Genomic DNA, 27,056 nt, shown 5'->3' on the forward strand with positions numbered 1-27,056 from the left:
ATTTTCGCCAATTTGGTACTTCTCCAGTGGGAGGAGACCTTCCTCTTTCAGTCATCAATTTATGAATGGATTGTACTTTACAATCGATTTTTGTATGACAGGTTAGTGTTATGGAGAGGTGGTGAGGATGAGGCAAAAAATTTTGTTGATTATCTCAACTCCATGACTTCATTTCTCTCTTTTACGTTTAAATGGAACAGTGAACTGATTGATTTTTTGTATTTGAAACTTACCAAGACATTGGAAGGATTGGAAAGTAACATTTATAGGAAGGAAACCTATAGCAATTTCCTGTTGCATTTTTCATGTTGCCATCCCTCTTTCCAACACAAGAGTGTGGTCAAGGGACAGATGGTTCGATTGTCCCGATTGGTCAGTAACAGCAATACCTATCAGGAAGAGATGTATAACTTGATAGGGATGTTTTGCTCCCGAGGTTACCCCTTGAAACTCTTAATAGCAGTTAGAAATGAGATGACGGGTAAAAGGGACACATCATTCACACCCATTTTGAATAGGATGGGTGGGACCTTTGGCAAATGAATTGGGACCTCTGACTCTAGAGCACTTATTTTGAAGTATAACCATCAGACGCCACAGGTTATAGAGATCATCAGGAGAGCATGGGACTTGTCTTTCGATGCTGAAGTAAAAAATGAGTTAGGTCAGATGCCACGTGTAGTATTTTCTAGAGGGAGAAATATTAAAAATTTATTGGAAGGGCATAAGGCAAAACACACATGCTTGCATATGTATAAATGTGGGGTATGTAGATACTGCAAATTCATTAATTATGGACCCTATGTTACAGTTTGGGGGGTACAATAGGACAATCCCCTGCCCAGGTAGATGTTGTTGCAATTCTAAAATGGTGGTCTATTTGGCAACATGTATAACATGCTCAAGCTTTTATGTAGGAAAAACTACCTGTAGGTTGAGAGAAAGAATTGCAGAACATCTAAGGGCTATTAAAAACAAAGACACTCATAATGTCCTGTATGTACACTCTACTGGATGTATTAATTTTAAAAAGTTTATCTTTTTTGTGCTTGATCATTTATTAAAGAGTGAAAGAGGGGGTGATGATAATGTCAAAACTAAGTCCCTAGAATAGAAATGGCAAGTTATTCTTAATGTCACATCTTTCGCGGGACTCAATGGCCATATTTCAATTATGCCAATGCTGAAACAGAGATCTATGGTTATTTGATACCATACAAACAATATTTATATGAACTGTTTGTGTGATTTATTCTGTGCAGGTACTGTATATACTTTGACAATTTAATAACTTTTTAATATTACATAAAAATAATGTTTTGTCACAAGATGAATGTAATGGGTTGACTTTATAAGTTGAATTAATTTGATTGATCTATTTTAGTTAATTAGTAGTTTTATGTATTATTTTTTATATTTGTAATGTATTGGTTTAATTAGCATATTTAATTGATTAAGGTCTCTGATAGGTACATTTGAATGTTAAATTATTATAAGTGTTTGTGATGTAATGCTCCTTTTACTCTGAAGAAGCCATTGATTTATATATGGTGAAAGGACTTTTTCTGGAGCTTGTTGTGAGCTTTGTAATAAACAGCACTCGGTGCAGTCCGTATTTATTTTGGTCTTTTTTACATATATATATATATATATATATATATATATATATATATTATATATATATATATATATATATATATATATATATATATATATATATAATATGTGTGTGTGTTTTGTGTGTTTTGTGTGTATGTGTGTATGCACACACACATACACACACACACACACACACACACACACACACACACACACACACACACACACACACATGGATATATTTGAGCAATGATCAGTTCCAGTATGATTATTATTGTTCAGCTCCCAGGATTCTGCACAAAAGACTGTGGTTGAAGTGTCCAGGGATTTTTTTTCTTGAGCTGTAGTGGGAGTGTGGGGGTTGTGGAGGACCTCATTCCCCTACAAAATTGCATTTTCTTTTTTTTAATCAGGTTTTTACTTCAAATTCGGTTTAAGCTTGAGTGAGTTTGCTTCTTTGTGTTAAAAATTTTAACTGTCAATGAAAAAAATACATAAACTGTTCTCATTGTCCAATGTATCTATACACATACACACGCGCACACACACACACACACACACACACACACACACACACCTACAAATAAATATATATATATATATATATATATATATATATATATATATATATATATATATATATATATATATATATATATATATCTATATGGTGTACTTCTAAATTTCGAAGTTTCAAAACTTCAAATTTCTTATGATCGACACCATAAGATCGAAGTTTTGAAACTTTGAACCATTTAAATGGAGATCTCTGTACAGCAGGGAATGGTATATGTACTACTTTCCTCACTGTAGTGTGATATTGGAGTTGGTATAATTAAATTAGTAGGGGGTGTGGGTGCAGGAGGGCATGCCCCCCCCACAAAAATATAAAAAAAGATTTTTTTGTGTGTTTCTTTTTTTTTTCTTTATTTTTTTTTTTTATTAAAATTTCAAAGTTTCAAAACTTCAATCTTATGGTCTCAACTATAAGAAATTTGCAGTTTTGAAACTTCAAAATTTAGAAGTAGTCTCATAAATACAAGTGTGTCTGTGTGTTGCGCTTGTTCTAGTGATTGCAACTCATCTATGCGAACATTTTATTTCTTCTGTCTGTAAAAATTACTTATTCAATAATCTAGAATAATTTGTTACTTAATTGCAGGAAATGGAGGCAATTCAGAATGTCAGGCTAAATAACAGACTGAAGGAAACTGGCATTTTAGACAGATTCTTATCAAGAACAGCAACATTCCTAAGGAGAATCTCATCAACAGCATGTGGTAAAATGAGAACAGGTACTGATCCTTTGTTTATGCCACTAAAATACAGTTAATGCTCTGTGAAAGAAGAGAATCTCATCACCAGCATGTGGTAAAATGAAAACAGGTACTGATCCTTTGTTTATGCCACTAAAATACAGTTAATGCTCTGTGAAAGAAGATAATCTCATCACCAGCATGTGGTAAAATGAAAACAGGTACTGATCCTTTGTATATGCCACTAAAATACAGTTAATACTCTGTGAAGGAATGGAAAATGAATGCTCCCCTATGATCCTTTCATCCCCAGGTTACAGTTACTGTCATCCGACTCTATTCATTGTAGAGTCATTAGTTCAGTGACAAATTATAGAATGCCTGTACACAGGAATTGTGCTTGGTGGGATGAAGTAGCCTTTTATGAGTTAATCCTCATCAATTAGCAAGTGGAAACAAGAAAAGAAAAGAAAAACATAGCGACATGGTGAATGGGACAGTTAAGCTTTTGTGTCTTATGAGTACTACTAAAAATAAACCAACTAAATATAGCCAGTTATTTTAATGAGATAACAAAGCATTCCTTCATGTTTCTCTGTCAAAGATGATAACACGAGGGAAGTTGACTTTGAAATGGAGTACTAATGGACCAGCGTCTTTAGCATTTTATGGAAATGTCTTACAGACTTTAATCTTGTTTGTAACAGAAAGAAAGAAAGGAAAGGAAAGGAAGAAAAAGAAAGAAAGAAAAAGAAAGAAAGAAAGAAAGAAAGAAAGAAAGAAAGAAAGAAAGAAAGAAAGAAAGAAAGAAAGAAAAATTGCAAGCATGTTGTTCGGGAACCTGCTTCAATAGTTCACCCAAAAGGGATACATAGGAATATTACTGGATCAGCAATTAACATTTTCCACTTATGCAGAACACACAGCACATGCCATTCTAAGCAATCTGAGAGTAGACTACAAATAATGTAACCTTCTTCCTCTTGAAGCAGGAAAGCCACTTTCATCCAAATGCTGGGGCCTAAAATAGACTAGCGTCCTCCAAATTTTGGTGCCTAAAATAGACTGGCGTATCGCTATAGTGGAGACAAATTCCTCACAGAACACTTATATCTTGCAAGCAGCAAAAAACAGATTATGTCGAGTTTTTATCCTGGCGTGCTCTAATAAATTTTATTCCCCTAAACAGGACAAGCTGGCTCTCCATTACAGTCCGAGCAACAATTCTAATAAACTGCATGGTATCCAAACTTTTCAACTGCAACTTCTTCCTATATCTGATTCACAATCTCCATAAAAGACCCTTCTTCATCAAGACATTAGAAGAAAAGGCCTTCACTATAGTAACCCTGTTTTCTGGAACAGACTACCACAAAGAGTCAGAAGACTAAAAGATTTCTGAAAATATAAGAAAGAATTCTTGCAATATCTTTCATCTGAGTACAAATACTCTCCCTTCAGTACATCCTTCTAAATTGGGAATTGCTGATTGAAGGCTCATTGTCTGTTATTCTAAAAGTGTATTAGTTCTGGTTTAAGCACTTGGGCTTCAGGCCAGTTATTTTACATTAAGAAGGATTGTGGTCTGCACTCTTGTGGGAGGAGGGGTTATATTCTGCTCTTCTGAGCTGGGAATTTCTGGTTAAAGGATTATTGTGGCTGTTCATTTGAACTGTTTCTTTCTGAAATTGATGCACCTTGTTTGCTGTAGCATAGACTAGATTCAGGCATGCTGAATCTAGCTTTGTTTGTATAACTTGAGCACTAATACAGGCCATCTTTTTTGGAAAAGGTTCCCCTGCACCCTAGTGGCAGGAATGTGCAGTTGGAACTTGTCTGCTTGAAGACTGCTGGAACAGGGTTCAGTTTTGAGCTTTTTTACTGGTTAATTAGGTAATTAGTTTAAATCAGTTTGCTTGTTTTCCATTGTTATATAAAAAATGCACTTTATTCATCTGCTTTTACTGTATTTGTGTTTCTTCCTACTATATTGCATTTATTCTGCTGCATTTATTACTGCTTGTCAGTAGCCTGATTAAATTGTAACTGTTATTCTAAGCCTTTGGTTGAAGTAGTTGGGCTTCAGACAAGTTGCTTTACATTAAGAAGGTTTGTGGTCTGCACTGTTGTGACAGGACAGGTAGCGTACATCCTTCTAAGTTGGCAGTTGCTTACTGAAGGCTTAGTGTCTGTTATTCTAAGAGGGTATTAGTTATGGTTTAAGCACTTGGGCTTTGGGCCAGTTATTTTACATTAAGAAGGTGTGGCCTGCACTCTTGTGAGAGGAGAGGGTAGATTCTGCCCTTCTGAGCTGGGAGTGTCTGGTTAAAGGCTTATTGTGCCTGCTTATTTGAACTGTTTCTTTCTGAAATTGGTACGCCTTGTTTGCTGTAGCATATACTAAATTCAGATCTGCTGAATCTAGATTTGTTTGTATAACTTGAGAACTAATCCAGACCATCTTTTTTTGGAGAAGGTTCCCCTGCTTCTAGTGGCAGAAGTGTGCAGTTAGAACTTGTCTGATCGAAGACAACTGGAATGGGGCTCAGTCTTTAGCTTTTTATTGGTTAATTTGTTTAAATCAGTTTGCTCATTTGCTACTGTTATATAAAGAAATACACTTTATGTATCGCTGCTTAGCTAGGGTTAAACTATTCCTGGCGCCATAAAGTCTGTTCTTCAAGTTCTCCCTTGGAACTAGCCAGTTTTTTTACTTTTAGCACTGAAATCTGTTTCTTTGAGCTGAGCACTTGTTTAGAACTCATTGTAAGCACTAAATAAGCTACAAATTACTCCAGCACTCAACTTTCCTTACTTGTCTAGGGGAAAACAGTTTTTAATACTTAATAAATAAGCACCTATCCAAGCATGTCTAAGGGTCAACCCCTGGTGTTTTCTCCTGTCTACCTGATGAATCTGGGCATCTTGGAGTAATGCAGCAATTGCCTCATGAACACAGACATCCCTCTCCTCCTACCACCCAACACTACAACCTGTGAGAGATGCACTTATATAGCCAAACTGGAAGCAAAGCTCTCTTCACCCAAGACTGGACTAGACAGTCAAGAAGAGAAGGTAAACACTTGCACCACACCACACTCATCACATAGTCCCTCAAAACCTACACCACCAAAACACACACATAGCAACACAAAACACACACCTACATTTGTGGAGGCTCTCAATAAAAATCTGCTCAAGCAACAGAGACCTCCAAAGCAGAAACGCATGTAATCTCCACCCCCGAACATAACCCAAATGACACATAGCCCACAAACTCAGTGTGCCACTCAACCACAGCCCATATGTCATAGCAACGTACCCAACACTCTAGTCATAAGTGACTCTGTAGACAGGCACACTGATGTTCCACTCACCAGACTAAACAGGGAGAAAGTTACTGTCAGCTGCCTGTCGGGTGCCAGGATCCACTACATAATGCACGCACTAAGGTAACTCCACAACAAGTACAAATATGACTCTGTCACTGTCCATGTTGGTGTGAATGACCTGAGATGTACCTCCCTGGTCTACATTAAAAGAGGCATGGAGGAGCTGTCTGATTTTGTAGCCCAGGCAGGTATGACCCTAGCCCTGAGTAGCAACCTGCCATCACCCAGAATGATACTATAGTACAAGGACAAAAATGACTGAATTCAACAATTGGCTAAGCTTCTGGTGTCATTCTAAGGGGATCCAGTATCTGTCTGCCTGGGATGACATGATCGACAGACTACGATGCTTTGCCAGAGATGGCCTGCACCTGTCACCCTTGGGATTCCGGATACTGGCTAAGGCTCTTGCCACCCCTATAGTGCCTCTTTTAGGCAAGGATCAAATGACAAATTCACCATCATAACAGATACAAGCAAGCAAAATCTGAGGGTAATGCTACTCAATGCTAGAAGTCTAAACCTCAAAATGCATTCACTCGAGGCACTCCTTAAAATGGAGAACATCGACATTTGTGCAGTGACAGAGACCTGGTTCAAGGCTCCAGAAAGCACCCTTGCATTACTAGGCTATAATTCATACCACACCTTTCGGCCACCTAACCTGTACCGAAACATTAAAGGTGGAGGCATGTCCATATTCATTAAAGATATCCACACCTCCAGGCTAGTTGCTCAGCATAATGCATCCGAGATTATCCAAGTGCAACTAACTTTAGATTATTCAAGTGCAACTAACTTTGGGCAAGACCGCAATCCAAATTGTAACTTGCTACAGATCCCCCACCATGTCCCAGGATTTCCACTCCTCATTTCTTGATACACTGGAAAATATTAGGGTACAACCCAATACCCTAATAATGGGTCTCATGAAGCTGTAACAGTTTGGTATGTGTGCATGTTTCTGTGTATATGTGTGTGTGTGTGTGTGAGTCTGTCCGTCTATGCTTCCGAATGTGTGCATCTGTGTTTCTACATATATATCTGTGAATCTGTGTGTCTGAATCTGTGTGTGTGTGTGTGTGTGTGTGTGTGTGTGTGTGTGTGTGTGTGTGTGTGTGTGTGTGTGTGTGTGTGTGTGTGTGTGTGTGTATGTACTCTTTAAATGTTTTTATAACTTATAGTTAGGATTTAAAATACTTCCTCCAGCAATAATTATATATTTCCGCAAGTCTGAAACATTAAATGGAGGATTTTACATCAATATATATATATATAAATGCTTAGTAAGAAAAAATACAAAAGTATATAACAGAAAGCCCATTCTCTAAACACAATAATGTTATCAAGGGTGTATGTGACTGGAGGAAATAATGCAATTCTTGGGATTCAGAGGCCTGATGCCCTCCATATACCTCTCAACCTGTTAGAGTAAGAAATCTGGACAAAACCATAAATGGGGGACAAAGGACCAAAACTAGGGCAATTTTTTAAATACTACTCTTACAAACTTAGAAAGTAGATAGTCTGATGCCTGTGCACTGGCCCCATAATCAAGGAGCCTCAATCCTCACCATTAGCACCAGTGAGGGGCGTGCGCATTGGGAAGGATAACAAGTACACACACAGTAAAGTACAATTTCCCTTAAGGGTACACAGAGATCACAGTCAGTCTGGGGCTGGTTTCACCCTTTCTCTCCAGATCCCCAATAAGACTCCCCACCTACTGGGTACAAATCTCGGCCTAGTGGTCAAGCCAAAACCTCCATCACCCTCTCTGTCTAACCAGTGTTGCATGTCCCTGCCCAAGTAGCTGACACACACACACACACACACACACACACACACACACACACACACACACACACACACACACACACTTTGAGATATGATTTATATACAAACACAGACACTCCTGGGGAAGGCTGGCACAGGTTCACTAGCTTTACCCCCTTTCTGCCCAGACTATAAGGTAGAAATCATTGCCACCAGCCACTAATATCAGCTGCTAATAAGGCCCTTCCCAAAGGTTGACTAGTTTAACTTGTAATATTACTGTTATCCAAATAATAACCATGACTGAGCAGCAAGACTGTTGGAGTGGCTTGGACAGTATCAACAAATGCATGCAAGTACTTTAGAGCTTAAATTATCTCTACATAAAACAGCCACAATTGAAAGGTTTAAAGCTATTTAATAATAAATAATAAAAGCACAAGACAAATCTCATCAATTCAACACAGTGCTAATCAAGAGTTCAGAGATCACAGGAAACTTTAAAACACTGTTGTAGTGTAGTCTGACATAAATATAGAAAACAGCTAGACTAATCTGGCTATATTTCTATCTAACTCTAAGAGAAATACTAAAGTCTATGATCCTACTTACATAGTGAAGCAAGTGCTGGTGAGCTTATGTCAGCTTTAGACAAAATCCAAAATGCCCTTCTTTCTTTATGTCCTTAAATTGATAACACAGTACTGCTGAGTCATTTCAGAATATATCATTCTTAACAGTTCTGATTTAGTTTCCCAGTGAAACAGAACTTAAAATTGACATTGTTTTGTAATCTGCACCTGCAGGAAGCTACAGCAATAAAATGCAGTTTACATGTAAAATCTACTAATTAACTCTTATCCTAAGACAATAGAAAGAATTCCTTAGACCAGACATCCTTTCTCTGAGCTTGAGATCAAACAGTCCTAAAATGTTTGACTTATCAGCTTTATTCCAGCAGGATGCACTGTAGTTACATTTTGGAAGCTCAGAACATAACACCATTTTCTTACATTTGTTACACAAGCCTGTGGATCTTATTAATATTTGCAATGATACAGAATTATTTACAAAATCCTATCTAGCTAGCCTGGCAGCCTTCACAGATAGAATAACAGGTTTTCCATTAGCATGAATTTTCTGAAGGGTATGAAGTCTGTAACTCAAATGTCTGTTTTTATTTTCTGACTTAAATCTTCATAGATTTGGCAATGATTTCACTAGAAAAACACAATTTTATAAAAAATGGACCTGAAATATGGACATTCTGCAAACATTTGTACAGTTAGAGGAATGCCTCACAACACTCCTGGATGGGCATTATTTCCCCAGTAATGAACACCGTCTATCAGGTATTATTATTTGCTTTAGTGACATTTTCTACTACCAAAATAAAACAGCTTAGTACTTAGCCAAGTGGATTATTGAACTAAGTAAAACTGTATTTGGTACATCAAACTAAAGTGGATTTTAGTCTCACTTACTGCCTGCTATAGCTATACAGTAAACTAATAGCATTGTTTACCCTGAAAAGATGCACAGTGATAATTGTTCCTATTATCTTAACATTGTTTCATTTGCACATATATGTACAGGGTCATGGCAGCTAGCAACACTGCCTTGCAGCACTTGGTTTTCCAGTCTCTTTCTTGCCTCAAATACCTTCTGTGTAAAGTATGCACATCTTCTTTCTGTCTACATGGGATTTTGGTATGTGGTTCAATTTTTCTCCCATATTTCCAAGATATGTGGTAGGTAAATTGGCAATCCTTAAATTTGCCTGTAGGTGTGTAGTAGGTTAACTGTCATTCCTCAGAATTGCATGTAGGTGTGTGTGTGTGTGTGTGTGTGTGTGTGTGTGTGTGTGTGTGTGTGTGTGTGTGTGTGTGTGTGCATGCATGTGTTTATATGTATGTGTGCCTGCATCCCACTACTAACTACCATCCTAGGATTCTAACTGAAATAACTTTATGGTTTTGAACCAAATAACTGCCAGTTTAAGATTTATGTCTTCTCCCCTCAGCTTTGAACTGGATAAAGTAGGTAAGTGGAGAATTACTGATTGGAAATTAATGCTCTCAGTTTGTATGTGTATTTCTGTATTTCTGTTTGCGCTTCCAAAATTGTAACATCAGAACATGACAATCGGGGAAAAAAAATGGTTTCCCTCCAATCCTCAGCAAAATGGATTTGTAGATTTATCACCCTAGTCCCTCCTCCAAAGAATATCACTGTACAGTCCTTAGGAAAGTTAAATACCCTGCAATAAAACAAAGATGCACTCTTCTAGCCTACTTAACACAGACATTTATCTACAAAGAAATATTCTTCATTTTTGCAAGCTGACACTATAAAATAATTGCACATTTCATCCTTAAATCTTAGAACTCTCTTGATGAATTCACACCTCAAAAACATATTACATTCAGCCCAGTACACCTTTAATATTATGGACTCAGAATCATTGGAGTCTTTCCAGAAGAAAAAAAATATATTAAGCCCTTTCAGAAATGTAAGCAAAACCTTAAAAATACTTATTCAGGGAGAGTCTTTGTAAGTGCAACAGCACCCAAGGTTTCACCTGATAATTTCCATCCTTGCCATCTCTTCCTCACACACATTATCATATGCCATGGCCTCTCATTGAAATATAACTCCATCTGTTCTCCACCCTCTGACCTCACAACTATTCCAACCTCTCTACCCTCTATCTTAACCCCCTCCCCTTTATATATCTCGCACAGCTTCTAGCCATTCTTCTTCCCAGCATCCTCTACAATTTTTTCCCTTTCAGTTTGCACATACTGACTTATGTTGCTATTTTTGCAGTGCCTTATATTTCATAGGTTCATAGGTTCATACTAGGCTATCTGCCCTGGGGCAATTATAAGCCTAGCCTGATTCTGTATGGCTTACGCCACCCCTTGATTTGAGTATACAGTGCCCTTTTTAAGGTTTAGTTTACTGTGCCTCTGTCTAATAGTGACACGGGAGTAATCCCTGGGACAAACCTACGATCCCCCATCCACCTATCGAGATTCTTCTTGAAGAGATTCAGTGAGGTGCTCTGCCTCACATGAACTGGAATTCTATTCCAGAGTGAAGGGAGCCTCTGGGTTATGAACCTGTCCCTCCAGCAAGTTCTATTTATTTCTGTGCTGAGGTTCAAGTCCCTCGAGCATGTGGCTCTAAGGGATTTAGATTTACTGAGGTGGAGCATGTCCATTAATTCTGGATTTGACATAGCTTTGTATGTCAGGCATAGATCGCCTCGAAGTAGGCGGTATGCAACTGAGTAGAGCTGGAGTTTTTTTAACCGAGCAGCATATGGCATCTGTTTGAGACCCTTGATCCTCTTGGTGAGATACTTTTGCGGTCTTTCTAATTGCTGCAGGTGTCGGGTAAGGTACATCCCAAAAGGGGCATTGTATTCTATGATGGGCCTGATGAGGGATGAACAAAGGGGCACGATTACCTCTCTTGATCTAGATGTGAAACACTTCGTGATGAGGTGGGCTATGTAAAAGGTCTTTCTAACCACTTTGGCAATGTGGTTTTCAAAGGAGAGATTGCTATCAACTTGGGTCCCCAGGTCCCTAATAACTTTCTCTGTACTTAATGGGTTTCCGCCTATGTGGTCATTTGTGGGCACATTGTTTTTGCCAAAGGGTATGACTATACATTTTTTAGCATTTAGCTTTAAACCATGGCACTGGCACCAGTTATCTGTCTCTGTGAGACCTTTTTGAAGGATGTTTGTGCCAGCTGGAGAGTCGATTATGGCGCCCAATTTGCAGTCATCTGCGAACGTGGTGAGCCATAGTCCTCCTACGTTTGCCTGTACCTCGGAAAAGTATATACCGAACAAGAGTGGTCCCAGGACAGAACCCTGTGGGATGCCACTTGTGACCGGTTTCGAGTCTGACATGGCTCCAGCAACTCTCACTCTGTGGGTTCTGTCTTTGAGCCAGTTTGTGACCCATCTTGTGACATAGGGGTTTATATTTAAGCTGGATAGCTTATCTATGATGCCCGAGTGGGGTATTGTGTCAAATGCCTTTGCAAGGTCCAGATAGGCTGTGTGGACTACCTTCCCTTCATCTATGGCTTTGGTGACTGTTTTGAAGAAGTCAACCAGGTTCAAAAGGCAGGATCTGCCCTTGACAAAGCCAAACTGGGTAGGATCTAGTGTCTGTAGGTCCCCAATGTCTTTGTTTATGAGCTCCATGATGATCCTCTCCATAGCCTTGAAGACTAAGCTAGTCAGGCTTATGGGGCGATAGTTTCCAGGGTCCGTAGAGGCTCCACCTTTGTGGAGTGGGACCATTGTTGCTGTACGCCATTCTGTGGGCACATATCCTGTAGTGAGGCTGAGATTGTATAGCTGTTTTATTTGAGGGATTAGTTCCTCTTGGAGTTCATGTAGGATGCAACCTGGGACGCCATCTGGTCCCATGGAAGCAGTGTTTTTTGCTTTGGAGAGGGCAGCCTTCACCTGAGTATCAAAGATGTTTGGGGAGGCAGTACCTTTTCTTATTTTTCAAATTGTATTTGTTGCATTCACCTAGTATGGATCAGTGCTCTGCCCTGGTTAGCAAAGAATAGATAAATAGATAGATAGATAGATAGATAGATAGATAGATAGACGGATAGATAAAATTATCTCTCTAAATCTGTTTTTTTTCCTCAAATATTTTTTTATTTTTAATTAAAATAACATTTACATAATATTTTTAAATATCATTTTAAACAACTATATACAATACTTACAATAGCCTGACTTTCAATTATATACACTGTATGTTATTAAATATTGAATTTACAGATCAGTTATCAGAGATACAATATTGATTATTGCAGAGTGTCCAACAAAGATATAACATTCTTCCAAGGATTATTTACCAATGGCCTGGGATAGATTCATAGTTATTTGATTTTTATTTACATTGATGCAGTTGTCTTCAGTAAAGTGTAGAATTATTCCAAGGTCAGGGGTGTATCTAAAACAGTTTTGACAATTACAAACAGTTCAAATACTACATTGCCACTTATTCTAATAACAAAGGCTAAAAACAATTTTTTTTTTTTGCAGGCTAAGATAACCCCACCCACCCCTCCAGAAAAGCTTATATATACTGCCACCCTCTTTGCAGAGCATTTTACAGTTAAGAAACTCCCCTAAAACGATGCACAATGTTTTAGAGCAATCGCTGTTTTCACTCTTAACATGAGTAAGTAGGGTGCTTCCAAGGTCGTGTGAGGAAACAAAGGACAGACTTTGTTTGAGTACTCACCACACAAAGTAGTCATTAGGAATCACAATTACAACTTACTTTTTATATAGTTTGCAACATGCTATGGCTTTGTCCTTTACATCTGAGGAGCACTCATAATCATACTCATTTGTAAATAAATGTTATTCAAGGAACATTGCAGAATAGGGTGTTTACTGGCTGTTGTTCCCTCTTACTGTTTCATTTTTCATATCTATTTTTGACAGAATTGTGCTCACTTCCTCTGTAAGCTATTTTATAAAGCAGTGTGTGAAAGATTTTTTTTTAGTTTCATTGTTTTTCATTTTGCCATGTTTGTTGCAATATGTAAATCACAAATAAAAATAAAGTCCTTCAGCAGGATACATATTTCTACACCTAACACCAAAGAAAAAGCAATATTACTTTTAACAACAAGCAGTATATCCATTGGAAATTAAGCATAACTGAAATACATTGAGCAAAACATAACCGCCATTGAATTAGTTTTTCACAATGCTTCCTTTTCTATGGTACACACTACTCTCTCTCTCTCTCTCTCTCTCTGTCTCTTTCTCTGGTCTTCAGCTCTTTCCATCTCCTTCCTGCCCTACTAGTATATTGTTCCAAACTATTGTCTGTGCAGTCAGTAATCACTATGTACAAGACTTATTTTAATTGCACTATTGCTTGCTTGAATTTTGTACAAGATGTAACATGGAAGATAATTTTGCCACTGTACAAATGTATTAAAAATGTGGCTTCAGATTCCTCCCATTCTTTGTCCTGGAATGACAATATGTCTCTTAATTTGCTAAGTGTGTGTGTGTGTGTGTGTGTGTGTGTGTGTGTGTGTGTGTGTGTGTGTGTGTGTGTGTGTGTGTGTGTGTGTGTGTGTGTGTGTGTGTGTGTGTGTGTGTGTGTGTGTGTGTGTCTGTGTGTTTGTGTGTGTGTGTGTGTGTGTGTGTGTGTGTGTGTGTGTGTGTGTGTGTGTGTGTGTGTGTGTGTGTGTGTGTGTGTGCATGTGTGTGTGTGTGTTCATAGGTTCATAGGTTCATACTAGGCTATCTGCCCTAGGGCATTTATAAGCCTAGCCAGAGTGTGTATGGCTTTTGCCACCCATTTTAAATTAATTTTGCTATGCCCTTTTTTGAGGTTAGTATACTGTGCCTCTGTCTAACAGTGACACAGAAGTGATACCCGGGGTAAACCCATGATCTCCCATCCACTCATCAACATTCCTCTTGAAGAGAGTCAATGAGGGACTCTGCCTAACCTGGATTGGGATTTTATTCCAGAGTGAAGGGAGCCTCTGGGTTATGAATCTGTCCCTCCAGCATGTCCTATTTATTTCAGTGCTGAGGTTTAAGTCCCTCGAGTGTGTAGCTTGATGGGATTCGGATTTTCTGAGGTGCAGCATGACCGTTAATTCCGGGTTGGACATGGCTTTATACATCAGGCACAGATCGCCTCTAAGCAGGTGGTATGCCACTGAGTAGAGCTGGAGTTTCTTTAACCGGGCAGCATACGGCATCTGTTTGAGCCCCTTGATCCTCTTGGTGAGGTACTTTTGGGGTCTTTCCAGTTGCTGCAGGTGTCTGGTAAGGTACATCCCAAAAGGGGCATTGTACTCAATTATGGGCCTGATGAAGGATGAGTAAAGAGGCACAATGACCTCCCCTGATCTAGATGTGAATCCCTTCATGATTAGGTGGGCTATATAAAATGTTTTTCTAACCACTTTGGCCATGTGGTTGTCAAATGAGAGATTGCTATCAACTTGGGTCCCCAGGTCCCTAATTACTTTTTCTGTACTTAATGGATTACCACCTATGTGGTAATTTGTGGGTACTTTGTTTTTGCCAAAGGGGATGACTATACACTTTTTGGCATTTAGCTTGAGGCCATGGCTCTGGCACCAGTTGTCTGTTTCTATGAGGCTCTTTTGGAGGATGCTTGTGTTGGCTGGAGAGTCTATTATGGCACCCAGTTTGCAGTCATCTGCGAACTTGGTCAGCCACAGTCCTTCCATGTTGGCCTGTACCTCCGAGAAATATATACCGAACAAGAGAGGTCCCAAGACTGAACCTTGTGGGATGCCACTTGTAACTGGTTTGGAGTCTGACATGGATCCAACTATTCTAAAATTGTGGGTTCTGTCCTTGAGCCAGTTTGAAACCCATCTAGTGACATAGAGGTTTATATTTAAGCTGGTGAGCTTATCTATAATGCCTGAGTGGGGTATTGTATCGAAGGCTTTTGCAAGGTCCAGGTAGGCTGTGTGGACCACCTTCCCCTTGTCAATGGCCTTGGTGACTGTTTCAAAGAAATCGACCAGGTTTAAGAGGCAGGATCTGCCCTTAACAAAGCTGAACTGGGTAGGATCCAGTGTCTGTAGGTCCCCAATATCTTTATTTATAAGGTCCATGATGATCCTTTCCATAGCTTTGCAGACCAAGCTAGTGAGACTTATGGGGCGATAGTTTCCAGGATCCATTGTGGCACCACCTTTGTGGAGAGGGACCACTGTTGCTGTACGCCACTCTTTGGGTACATATCCTGTAGTAAGGCTGAGATTGAACAGTAGTTTTAGGTTTGGGTTTAGCTCTTCTTGGAGTTCATGTAGGACGCAGCCCGGGACACCGTCTGGTCCCATTGATGCTGTGTTTCTTGCTTTGGAGAGGGCAGCTCTTACCTGAGTATTTGAGATGTCAGGGGCACAGCACTCTGCTGGGATGGATATTAGCCCTTTTGGTGGGGAGGGTGGGAGAAGTTTGCACTGAACCTGTCAGCTAGGATGTTGGCAATATCTGTGGGTTCGATGTATTTTTGTCATTTTGGACTAATTTTGAGCATATCTGGGAATTCTCACCCAGGTTCCTAACATAACTAAAGAAAGCCTTGTGATTATCCTTAGTGTCCTGTGCAATTTTTATCTCGAAGCTGGCCTTAGATGATTTTATGAGTGCCCGTAGTTTTTTGCTAATACTGATCAGAGATGCCTTCCCTTTTTGGGATTTTGCTCTGTCATGTAGTAGCTTCCTCCTTCTATTGTATAGTTTGTTTATGGCTGGGGTCCACCAGACAGGACGTCTGCCTTTGGAGGATTGGGTCTTGGTTTTATTTGGGATTGCATGATCCATGCATTCCTGAAGGTGTTCATAGAATGCGTTTATAAAGGATTTTGTGGTCTGGGCAGATATCCACAGGCCCGGGGCTTTGAAGGATTCCACCTTGGTTTTGAGGAGTGTGAAATTTGCTTTAGAGAAGTTTTTCACTGTGGTTTTCTGGGCAGGGGGTGAGGTCGGGATGTGAATATCCAGTGAGATTAGTTTATGGTCTGATCTTACCAGTGAGGGATACACTTTTGGTCTGGAGCATAGAGTCCCCATGTTGGTGATGGTCAGGTCCAGTATGTTTTCCCCTCTTGTGGGAGTGGTAACAAGTTGTTCCATAGCATTTGAGTTTATAAAATCTAGGAACCTTTGGGCTAGGGTGTTGGAGCTAGAGTAATGCTCCCAGTCTATGGTTGGGTAGTTGAAGTCACCCAATATAATGGTGTTTGGAGAGGCCTTCATATTTTCCAGTGTTCTCAGGAAGGCCGAGTGGGGTTCCTGGGTTTGGGAGGGGGTCTGTAGCAGGCTATAAACTGGAAGGCAGTTTTACCCACTGTTAGTTGCACATGGATAGTCTCTGATGCTTCGTGCTGTGCCACCAATCTGGAGGTGTGGGTATCTTTGACGAATATTGATATCCCTCTCCTTTTGTGGTTCGGTCCAAGTTTTGGGGCTGAAAAGCATGGTATGAGGTATAACTTGGTAGTGTTGGGGTGCTCTCGAGAGCCTTGAACCAGGTTTATGTTACTGCACAGATATCGATGTTCTCCATGCTAAGGAGAGTTTCGAGTGCGTTCATCTTGAGGTTTAGACTTCTGGCGTTGAGTAGCATTACTTTTAGTTTCTTATCCCTTGTGATACCTATGGAGGTGGGTTTGTCTTTTGAGCCTTGCCTAAAAATTGCACTATGGGGGTAGCAAGAGCCTTTGCCAATATCCGAAAGCCCAGGGGTGTCAGGTGCAAGCCTTCCCTAGCGAAGCATCGTGGCTTGTCAAGCATGTCATCCCAGGCTGGCAGGCATTGGATCCCTTTTGAATGACACCAATACTTAAGCCAATTGTTGAAATTGATAATCTTGTCTTCATACTGTGGCATCATTCTTGGTGAGGGTAAGATGCTACTCAAGGTCAGGGTCATACCGGCCTGGGCTACCTGCTCAGAGAGCTCCTCTATGTCTCTTTTCATGTAGTCCAGGGAGGTACGTCTCAGGTCATTCACACCAGCATGGACAATGGCTGAGTCATATTTGTACTTGCCTTGGAGTGATCTGAGTGCTTGTGTTATGTGGCGGATCCTAGCACCCGACAGGCAGCTCACCGTGACCTTCTCCTTGTTCAGCCTGGTGAGCGGGACATCAGTGTGCCTGATGATAGAGTCACCTATTACAAGTGTATCAGGTGTGTTGTTTAGCCTTAAGGGCTATGACTGTTCAGCCCACTGGCTTTGTGAGCTATGTGTTGCACGTATTTTGTTTTGAGGTAGCGGTTGCTTGGGTGTCTGCTTTGGATGTCTCTGCTGCTTAGGCAGATTTTTATTTAGAGCTTCCAAGTATGTTTTTGTGTGTTTATGTGTTTGGTTTGCTGTCGTGGTAGGTCTATGTGAGACTGGAATTGTAGTGAGTGTGGTTTCCTTCTCCTCCTGACTGGTTACACCAGTACTGAATTGAGAGAGCTTAGCCTCCAGTTTGGCTATATGGTTGCATCTCTCACATGTGTTGGAATTTGTTGGGAGGAGGAGAGGGTTGTCTGTGTACATGAGGCAGTTGTAACATTGCCTCAAGATTCCCAGGTTCACCAGCTGGACCGGAGAGGAGATTGACAACTGACCTTTGACATGCTAGAATAGTATTGGGAGTTCCTTTATAATTGAAAAAAAGGGCCAGTGGGGAACAACTTACTCAAGGGGAGTTTGTGAGGGTGTAGTGCTTTTAATTTTTTAGTGCTGACTTATATAATTGCTTTAGTGAGCAAGTGCTAGGCTTTAGCGTAGGAATAGGGTGTTTATTATGAGAACTAGATCAGTTCCAAGGGAAAAAGTGAAGAGCAGACTTTGTGGAGCCAAGAATGGCTCAAACCCAATTAAGCAGTGCGGTGTGTGTGTGTGTGTGTGTGTGTGCGTGTGTGTGCATTTGTCTCAGTGTCTGTGTGTTTGGTGTGTGTGTGTGTGTGTGTGTGTATGTGTGTGTGTGTATGTGTCTCAGTGTCTGTGTGTGTGCGTGTGCATGTGTGCGTGTGCGTGTGAGTGTGTGTGCGTGTATGCATGTGTGCGTGTGTGTGCATGTGTCTCAGCGTCTGTGTGTTTGTGTGTATGCATATGGGTGAATGAGAGAGAGAAAGATAAGAAGAAACAAAAGGAAAGCAGGATGAAGATCAAGGTACTTATGTTTCCATAGTGGAGAAGACATTAACAATGTTTTTATATATATATATATATATATATATATATATATATATATATATATATATATATATATATATATATATATATATATATATATATATATATATATATATATACATACACACACACACACGCATAAATATATATATATATATATATATATATATATATATATATATATATATATATATATATATATATAATGTGCATTTTTATTTATGTTGTTAAACAAGACAATGTGGATTTACTAGCACTGATTTAATATTTTGACACACTGTAAATGAAACAAAGGCTAAAAGTATAGTAGGCCTGATATAAATATTATATTGAGACATACTATGCATGGGGTTTGCTATTGTGTCACGGGAGCTTGGACACTTCATGGTTATACTGTATTTGTTGACTTTTAAAGATGTGGTCAGTAACAGAAGAACATGATTGTCAATAGTTACAAGACATTTCCAAGATTATTAAGAAGGAGGCTTTAGGAAATGACAATGACAGACGAAGTGTCTGGCAAACAAAGAGTATGACAAACTGTTTACTTGGCATCAGAAAAGTCAGAAAAGGATGATCACAGATGGTAGGAGGGCTACTTGCTGGGACTGTTATAAATCTTATAGGAGTGAGCCAATGGCAGAGTGAGGTGACAGTGATGGCAATCCAGTGGGTGAGGACTCGATTCTCACTGTCACCCAGCTTGATGAGGATAGGTCTTGGATGTACCCACTCTCACTCCATCCATGGTATCCACTGACATCTTGTGTCCATCACCGTCCCTGTGTCTTGTCTTGTTTGTCTTCTCTGTCTGCAATTGCTTTATCACCTACCCAGCTTACCAGACCCAGACATACCTTTGTCCCTTCCCCAACATTTCTCTCTCTCAAAAAAAAAAAGTTTACATCCTCTGAAAATGCAGAGTGAAAAACTAAGGAAACAAGGGAGGCATGAAGAACGTTATAGACACACTTTGAGACACCTAAGAAAGGCCAAGCTAAGACAACAAAAAAAGAAAGTAAGTTTGTTTTAGTAGACAAGATAAAAACAATATAGAAATTGGTAAACTACAAAGAAAAATTATGTTAGAACTGGAAAGGCCTTGAGAGGTTATTTTCCAGACCAAGCTGAGCTTATATGTTTACAAAGTGAAATAATTGAAGTATTAGTCAGTCTGCAAATGCTAAATGATTCTTTTCTTGACTTAAAAGCAAAATGCTAAGGTGTACAAGACAGAAAATGTCTTACATCCCATATAAAATATACTGCGAATAAACTTAAGGACTGTAAACATGATTCTGCTCACTGGGAATTTGTTAAGGAAATCATTCCCTAAAGCAAAACATGATTAGTTAGCCCAGCTTATATAACATAATAACTCTAAAACTGAAATATAGGAAAAACAGCTGACAATTGCTAGAGGAACTTGAAAACATTGTGTGAAAAAAGATCCATATACATGTGAATTAAATGTAGCTAGTCAACATATGCAGAATCTGGAATAGGAACTTCAGAGGACTGAAAGCATTGTTAATAGACAACAAAAAGAGATAAAGACTGATTGAAAAATGTATGCTATGAATAGTGCACATAATAGTCTTGTCAGTGTGCCAGACATCTAAAAGGAAAGTAATTAGCTAAAGAAGAAACAGAACAGCAAAGATATTCTTTGAATGCCATAAAGACATCTTAACATGACCATGCTATAACATAACAGATTAGTGAGCCTGGTGTGATCATTCCACAAGCATATACATAATCTAACTTCAGAATTAAACTTAAGTAATACTCTTAAGTGTATAGAGTGCCTCAGATGTACTTAATGTTGAATTGAGTCCAGTTGTGGAATCTTAAGTCAAAACACTCATCATCTGTGTCTGATGTAAATTTTTCTCTGTAAGAAATGACACTTATGTAAAATCTTACCATAACAGTAGATGTCCTTGCCTTCACCGCTGAAGTATTCCTTACAAATGGGATTCTCTGCCATGAACCCTACCATCCAGCCAGTTTACCAAAGTCTACCGTTGCTTTAAGGTATGCTGAACGTCACCTGCACACTCATTGCATGGGGCAGGGCATAAAGGAGACATTCAGGTGTACCGTCCTCAGAACTGATTGCCCCAGTAGGAACAGCAGTGCAAGAAAAACCAAGGAGAACCTGTACATCCAGGAAGGAAAAAAGACCAGGGGAATCAAGGGAGGGAGTGAATACTGCAGGGGTGAAAGCAAGGACATCTACTGTTATAGTAAGATTTTACACAACTGTGCTATGTCCTTACATTCACCACTGCAGTATTCCTTACAAATGGGAGAGTGCCAAAGCTCAAGAAGAACTTGGGAGGAGGAAGCAGCAGAGTCCTCCAAGAAGCCATGAAGAACGGCAGCAGCAAAACCAACTCTAGCCCTGGAGATACCATCCAACTGGTAATGTCTGATAAAGGTATGCACAGAAGTCCAGGTAGCAGCTTCAAGAATAGAATTAGCATCTAAGCCTTTGAAAAAAAGCACCAGAATAAGCCACAGCTCTAGCGGAATGAGCCATTACAGAAGAACGAAGGCTCTCTCCATGAAAAGTGTAACAAAAGGAAATAGCTTTAGAAATCCAAGTAGAAATAGCTTGCTTGGAAACAGCCACACCTAAAGACCTAGGATGAAAGGAAACAAATAACTGGTCAGATTTTCTGATAGATTTGGTTTTATCCAAATAAAATCTAAGCTGTCTATGCACATCTAAGTTATGCAGCACCCTCTCACTGTCAGCTTGCAGAGAGGGGAACAAAGTAGGCAAATTAATAGACTGATTAAGTGACAACTCATTAACCACCTTGGGCATGAAAGAAGGATTAGTACGCAAGGACACCCTGTCCTCATGAAATATCAAAACAGGTGGACAAGCCATAAGGGCTTGCAAATCAGACACCCATTTGGCAGAAGTAAGACTAACAAAAGAACTGTCGTCCAAGAACAATGTTGCAAGGAAGCTGAAACAGCAGGCTCAAAAGGAGCCTGAATCAATTTTTCCAGAATTAAATTAAGACCTCAGGGAGGAGGAACAGGCTCCCTGGGAGGTCTATATTAAAGATGCTTTTAAGAAATTGCTTAGCCTCAAATCTAGAAGCTAATGGGGGAGTTAAAAGCAGAAAAGCAGAAAAAGTTAAAAAGTGGGCCTTACTAGATGAATAAGCCAAACCAGCATTGAGCAACTCACATAAATAAGAGAGAACCAAAAACACATCCACAGAAAGTGAGTCCAGGGCACAAGAAAGATACCAAATAGAAAGCCTCTTCCATTTAAATAAGCAGGATTATCTAGTAGTAAGTTTCTTGGCCTCCTGCAGGGCCTGCAGCACGTCCTCAGAAAAAAGGAGTCTATGAGTAATCAAAACCCTGTCACCCACAGTGTCAGTTGAAGCATGGACAGGTGGGGATAGATGACAGACCCCTTGTCTTGTGTGGAGAGATCCACCCTTGGGGTAACTTGTGATGATTTCCCCTGGCTAGATGCAGAAGTAGAGGGAACTAGTGCTGTTGTGGCCAAAAGGGAGTCAGCAACAAGATTTTGGGAGCATTCTGTTGAATCTTGAACAGAACTCTTGGAAGGAGAGGAAGGGGAGGGAATGCATAAAGAAACATCCCCTTCCAAGAAAAGGAGAGGGTGTCCACCTTCCATACCAGAGGACCTGGGACTCTGGCACAAAACAGAGAAAGTTGTCTGTTCAGAGGGGGAAGCAAAGAGATCTACTTGAGGAGTTCCCCACTGGTGAACAATATCCAGAAACATATCCCTGTGAAGTATCCATTCATGGGATTTAGTGAAGGATCTGCTCAGATTGTCTGCCACAACATTCCAATCTTAAGGAATGTAAACTGCCTGAAGAGTCACCCAATACTGGATAGCCAGACCCCATACCAGAAGTGCCAGCCGGCAAAGATGGTAAGATCTCATACCTGTTTGTTGATATACCACATGACTGTGGTATTGTCTGTAAATACCTTGAGAGGCCCTGGAAAGAAGAAAAGATGAAATGCCTGAAGAGCCAGCAGAAGAGCCCTCATCTCCTTGATGTTGATGTGCTCCTTCCACTGATGAGACAGCCACATCCCCTGAACCCTCGTGGAGCCAAATGTTGCTCCCCATCTCACATCTGAAGCATCTGTGAACAGATCCTAAGAGGGAAGAGGAGGCTGAAAAGGGAGCCCTAGATTCAGAGACAACTGCTGAATCCACCACAGAAGTTCTTCCTTGAGACATGGGAGAAGAGGAACAGGAAAGTCTACAGCAGGTGCATGCTGAAGCCACACCAACTTCAGAAACCACTGGAACATCCTCATGTGGAGCTTGGCCAGAGGGAGCATCAGAACAGTGGAAGCCATGAACCCCAGAGGTCTCAGAAACTACCTGGTTGTAATGGAGGCTAGGGGAAGAAGAATTTGAAAGAAAGAAATGAGAGTTAATGCCTTTGGAGGAGGCAGAGATGCCAGCATTGGCACCGTTTGAAACCCGCAACCCAGAAATACATGATCCTGAGAAGGAGCCAGGGGAAGACTTTTTGAAGTTTATTGTAAACCCCAGGCTCTGAAGAAGAGAAATGGTAAAATGAAGATTTTGCAAAAGGACCTCTGGAGAAGATGCTTGAATCAGCAGGTTGTCTGAATAAGGAAAGATTTGTATCCCTTGAAGCCTGCAGAAAGCAATTACAGGAGTGAGGCATTTGGTGAACACCCTTGCTGAAGCAGAAAGGCCAAAGGGCAAAGCACAGAACTGAAAATGCCAGGAAGCAACAGAAAGATGCAAAAATCTCCTGAAAAGAGGATGGATTGGAATATGGAGATAAACATCCTTGAGGTCCAGAGACACCAGAAAGGCCTGAGGGAGCAAGAGGGGAAAAAGAGACTGAAGGCACAACATCTGAAAGGAAGACACCTTCAGAAAGGTGTTTAGATGAAAGAGGTCTAGAATAGGTCTCCAAGTGCCCTCTTTTCTGGGCACTAGAAGCATTCTGGAATAAAACCCTTTCCCCCTTTGGGACACAGGTACCTCTTAAATAGTACTCTGAGATGAGAGGTCTGGAAGAACCTCTGGGAAAAAAGGAAGTTGCTCCTGAGAAGGCTGAGGAATGCCCATAAAAGGAGGGTGGGAAATCCAGACCATAAAGTAACCTTGCTGAATGAGTGACAGACCCCAAGAATCATGGGTGATTCGGAGCCAAACAGGAAGAGAAAGAGAAAGGAGAAGAGAAAGAGGAATATTGTTGGTAATGGGTGGATAGTCAGTCAGCACCTGATTTGTCAAGAAAGGAAGACTTAAGAATCCCTGCAGTCTGAGTGGCCTTAGCAGGAGGAGTCTGTTTATTACCCTTTTTACCTTTAGAAGCAGGGCAAGACAGCCTACAAACAAAGGCTGGCTTAGAAGGGTAGTTTGGCTGATATTTAGGCACAGGAGAAACAAAAGCATGCTTAAGCTCCTGTAAAGCCTTCCGTTTGTCCTGAAGAGACTTAAACAAACCAGCAGCTGCTTCACCAAACAAAAGAGTATTATCTAGAGGATCATCTATCAACTTATCCTTAACATCATCGAGCAAAGTTTGAAGACAAAGCCATGAATATCTCCTCAGAACTGAACCAGAAGAAGCAGCCCTAGAAGAGGCATCTGTTGCATCATAACTACATTTGATAGAATAACTAACTACCTGAGAGGAAGTCCCAAGCAAGGGAAGAGCAGAAGATTTAGTCTCAGAGTCTGGAAGATTAGAAAGAATATGACAAGCCTGAGAAAGAATAGCCAAGACATACCTAGAGATATGGGTCTGATTAATAGCCCTAAAAGCTAGGGTAGCCAAAGTATAAACCTTCTTACTCAGCCAGTCCATGGTTCTACTGTCCTTGTCAGAAGGCAGTAACTTGGACAAAGGAAGCAATTGAGATGGCTTATCAGAGGCTACAGACACTACATAGGAATCAGTAGCAGGACACTTAAACAAAAAGGAACAATCTCAGGCACTCTATAAAACCTATCAGACTTCCTGGGAGCAGTGGGCAGAGGATCCAACACTTTAGAGGCAGTGAAAAATACATTCAATAAAGCAGGCAAGACAGGAGGAATGGCCGCAGGTGTAGGTGATTCCATCTGCAGTAACTCATAGTACCTCTTATGGATATCCAAAACCTGGGCAAAATCTCACGTAAACTATTCCATCATCCTAGAGATCATGTCCCCAAAGCAAATTTCCTCAGAAGGATTATCTAGAGTATGAGAATCCTCCTCCTCAGACACATAGTCTAAAGGAGAAGGAATCTGGGTAGAATAAGCAAGGGAGTCATCATCAGAATCCACCTCAGAAGAATGCAATCTTCTGGGCCTTTTAGGGGAAGAGAATGAGCAAGGACGAGCAGGAACTGAAACCCTTTGAGGAGGCCTCAATGACAGTAAAGCATAAATAACCCCTGAGTAAAGGTCTCACACTCACTTTGTGGATCCCTAGGAGCAGAAGAAACATGATTAGTCTTCTGTTTCTTTTTTAAGGGGACATCCATCCTAGAAACCTGAGAAGGCCCAGACACAGGACGGCATTCCACAACCACAGTGGGAACTTCTTTCCTAAAGAGAAACTGCAGAACCCCTCTAGACCCCTTGGAAACAGTCAACCATGGTTCCCTCTGAATGCCCGAAACAGACGCCTGCAAAGCCTCATCGGATGTGCTGCCCAGCTGCCCACCAGATCCTCACTGGCTTCCAACCCAGGCGCAGTAGAAGAATCTGACAAAACAACTGGGTGAGCCTCTGGGTGCATAATAACCTCAGGAGAAACTCCCAGCATAGGCTGGACAGTGGAAGGTTCTGGTCTTACCTTATTCATCTTCTTCCCTGACAGCTGATCCTCAAGGCAGGAAGTTTCATCCATAGTATCTGCAGCAAGAAGCTTAAAACACTGGTCCTCAAAATACAATGAAAGGCAAGAAAGCCTACTACAAAGAGTTTTGGGGGTAAACGCCTGACAAATTGAATAAGACTTATGGATGTGAGCAGCACCTAGGCAAAAATGACACTTATGGTGGTGGTCCTTATGGGGTATCAGTCTCCCACATTGGCATTTACCCTTCCTGTATGACATTAACACCAAACAATGGAAAACAAACAGGAAAAGTAGCCAAAAACCCAAATGGGTACTTATCTGCAACTGTGATGACTCCAGCAAACAGGAGTAAACACAGGAAAGCCAACAAACAGAAAAATGAGAAAAAAATGGATGGAGGTAACAGACAGATGGTTAAAACAGCATTCAGACTGGCAGCAAAATAGTTCTGAGGATGGTATGCCTGAATATCACTTTTATGCCCTACCGCATGCAAGGAGTGTGCAGGAGACGTTCAGTGTACCTAAAGCAATGGTAGACTTTGGTAAACTGGCCGGACAGTGGGCTTTAAGGCAGGGAATCCCATTTGTAAAGAATACTCTAGCTCTGAATGTAAGGACATCTACTGGTATCAAACTGCAAACAAAGCAAAGTTTAAAAATATATGAACAGTAGTGGCCTTATCATTTTGAAACAAGAAAAGAAAAAATGTTCATGAAAAAGAAAACTGTACTTCAGTAGTACTCAGAAAGAGAGATTACAGCTCAAGTCAATCTGAATGTATTTGGAACAAAGTCATTGCAGACAGATAAAGACCAGATCTGTGAATGTATTACTCATGTATTAGTGTGTGAAATCTTTGTAAAGTTTCTGAGTGTGAGTTTACTTTTGTACCATCTATTAAGAGAAGCCCAAACCAAGGGAATTAGGAAAAAGCAAGAACTTTGAGTCTCCTAAAAATAAGAGTTCACTAGCTTAAAGACATAGGGCAGGATTCACAAAGCCTCCGTGTAAGAGTTATAACTCTTTCATGGAGGCTGCAGTTAAACGGAGTGATGTCAGCATGCTCTGCATATTCATGAGAGCATGCTGAATCATATTAACCAAATAGACCAGCAAAGCAGCACAGAGTTCAATAAATTTATTAAATACTTGTGTCCATAACAGACTAGTTTCGGCAAACAGCCTTCCTCAGTGTAACACAATGTAGTCAAGTTACATTTTAATCATCTTTTATATACTTATCCAGAGCCAATCACAATCATTTGCTCATGAATATTAATAAATTTGAAACATCTTCATTTATAGAAAATACAAAGGGTACTGTGTATACTAATAAGTCATTCCTGAATGTGAGGCGAACCACCCGAAAGAGGTGCTTACACAGAATTGAAAAGTTATTATAATATTA

This window comes from Protopterus annectens, chromosome 8.part0 (assembly GCF_019279795.1).
Source record: "Protopterus annectens isolate FY-2018-M chromosome 8.part0, PAN1.0, whole genome shotgun sequence".
NCBI lineage: Eukaryota > Metazoa > Chordata > Ceratodontiformes > Protopteridae > Protopterus > Protopterus annectens.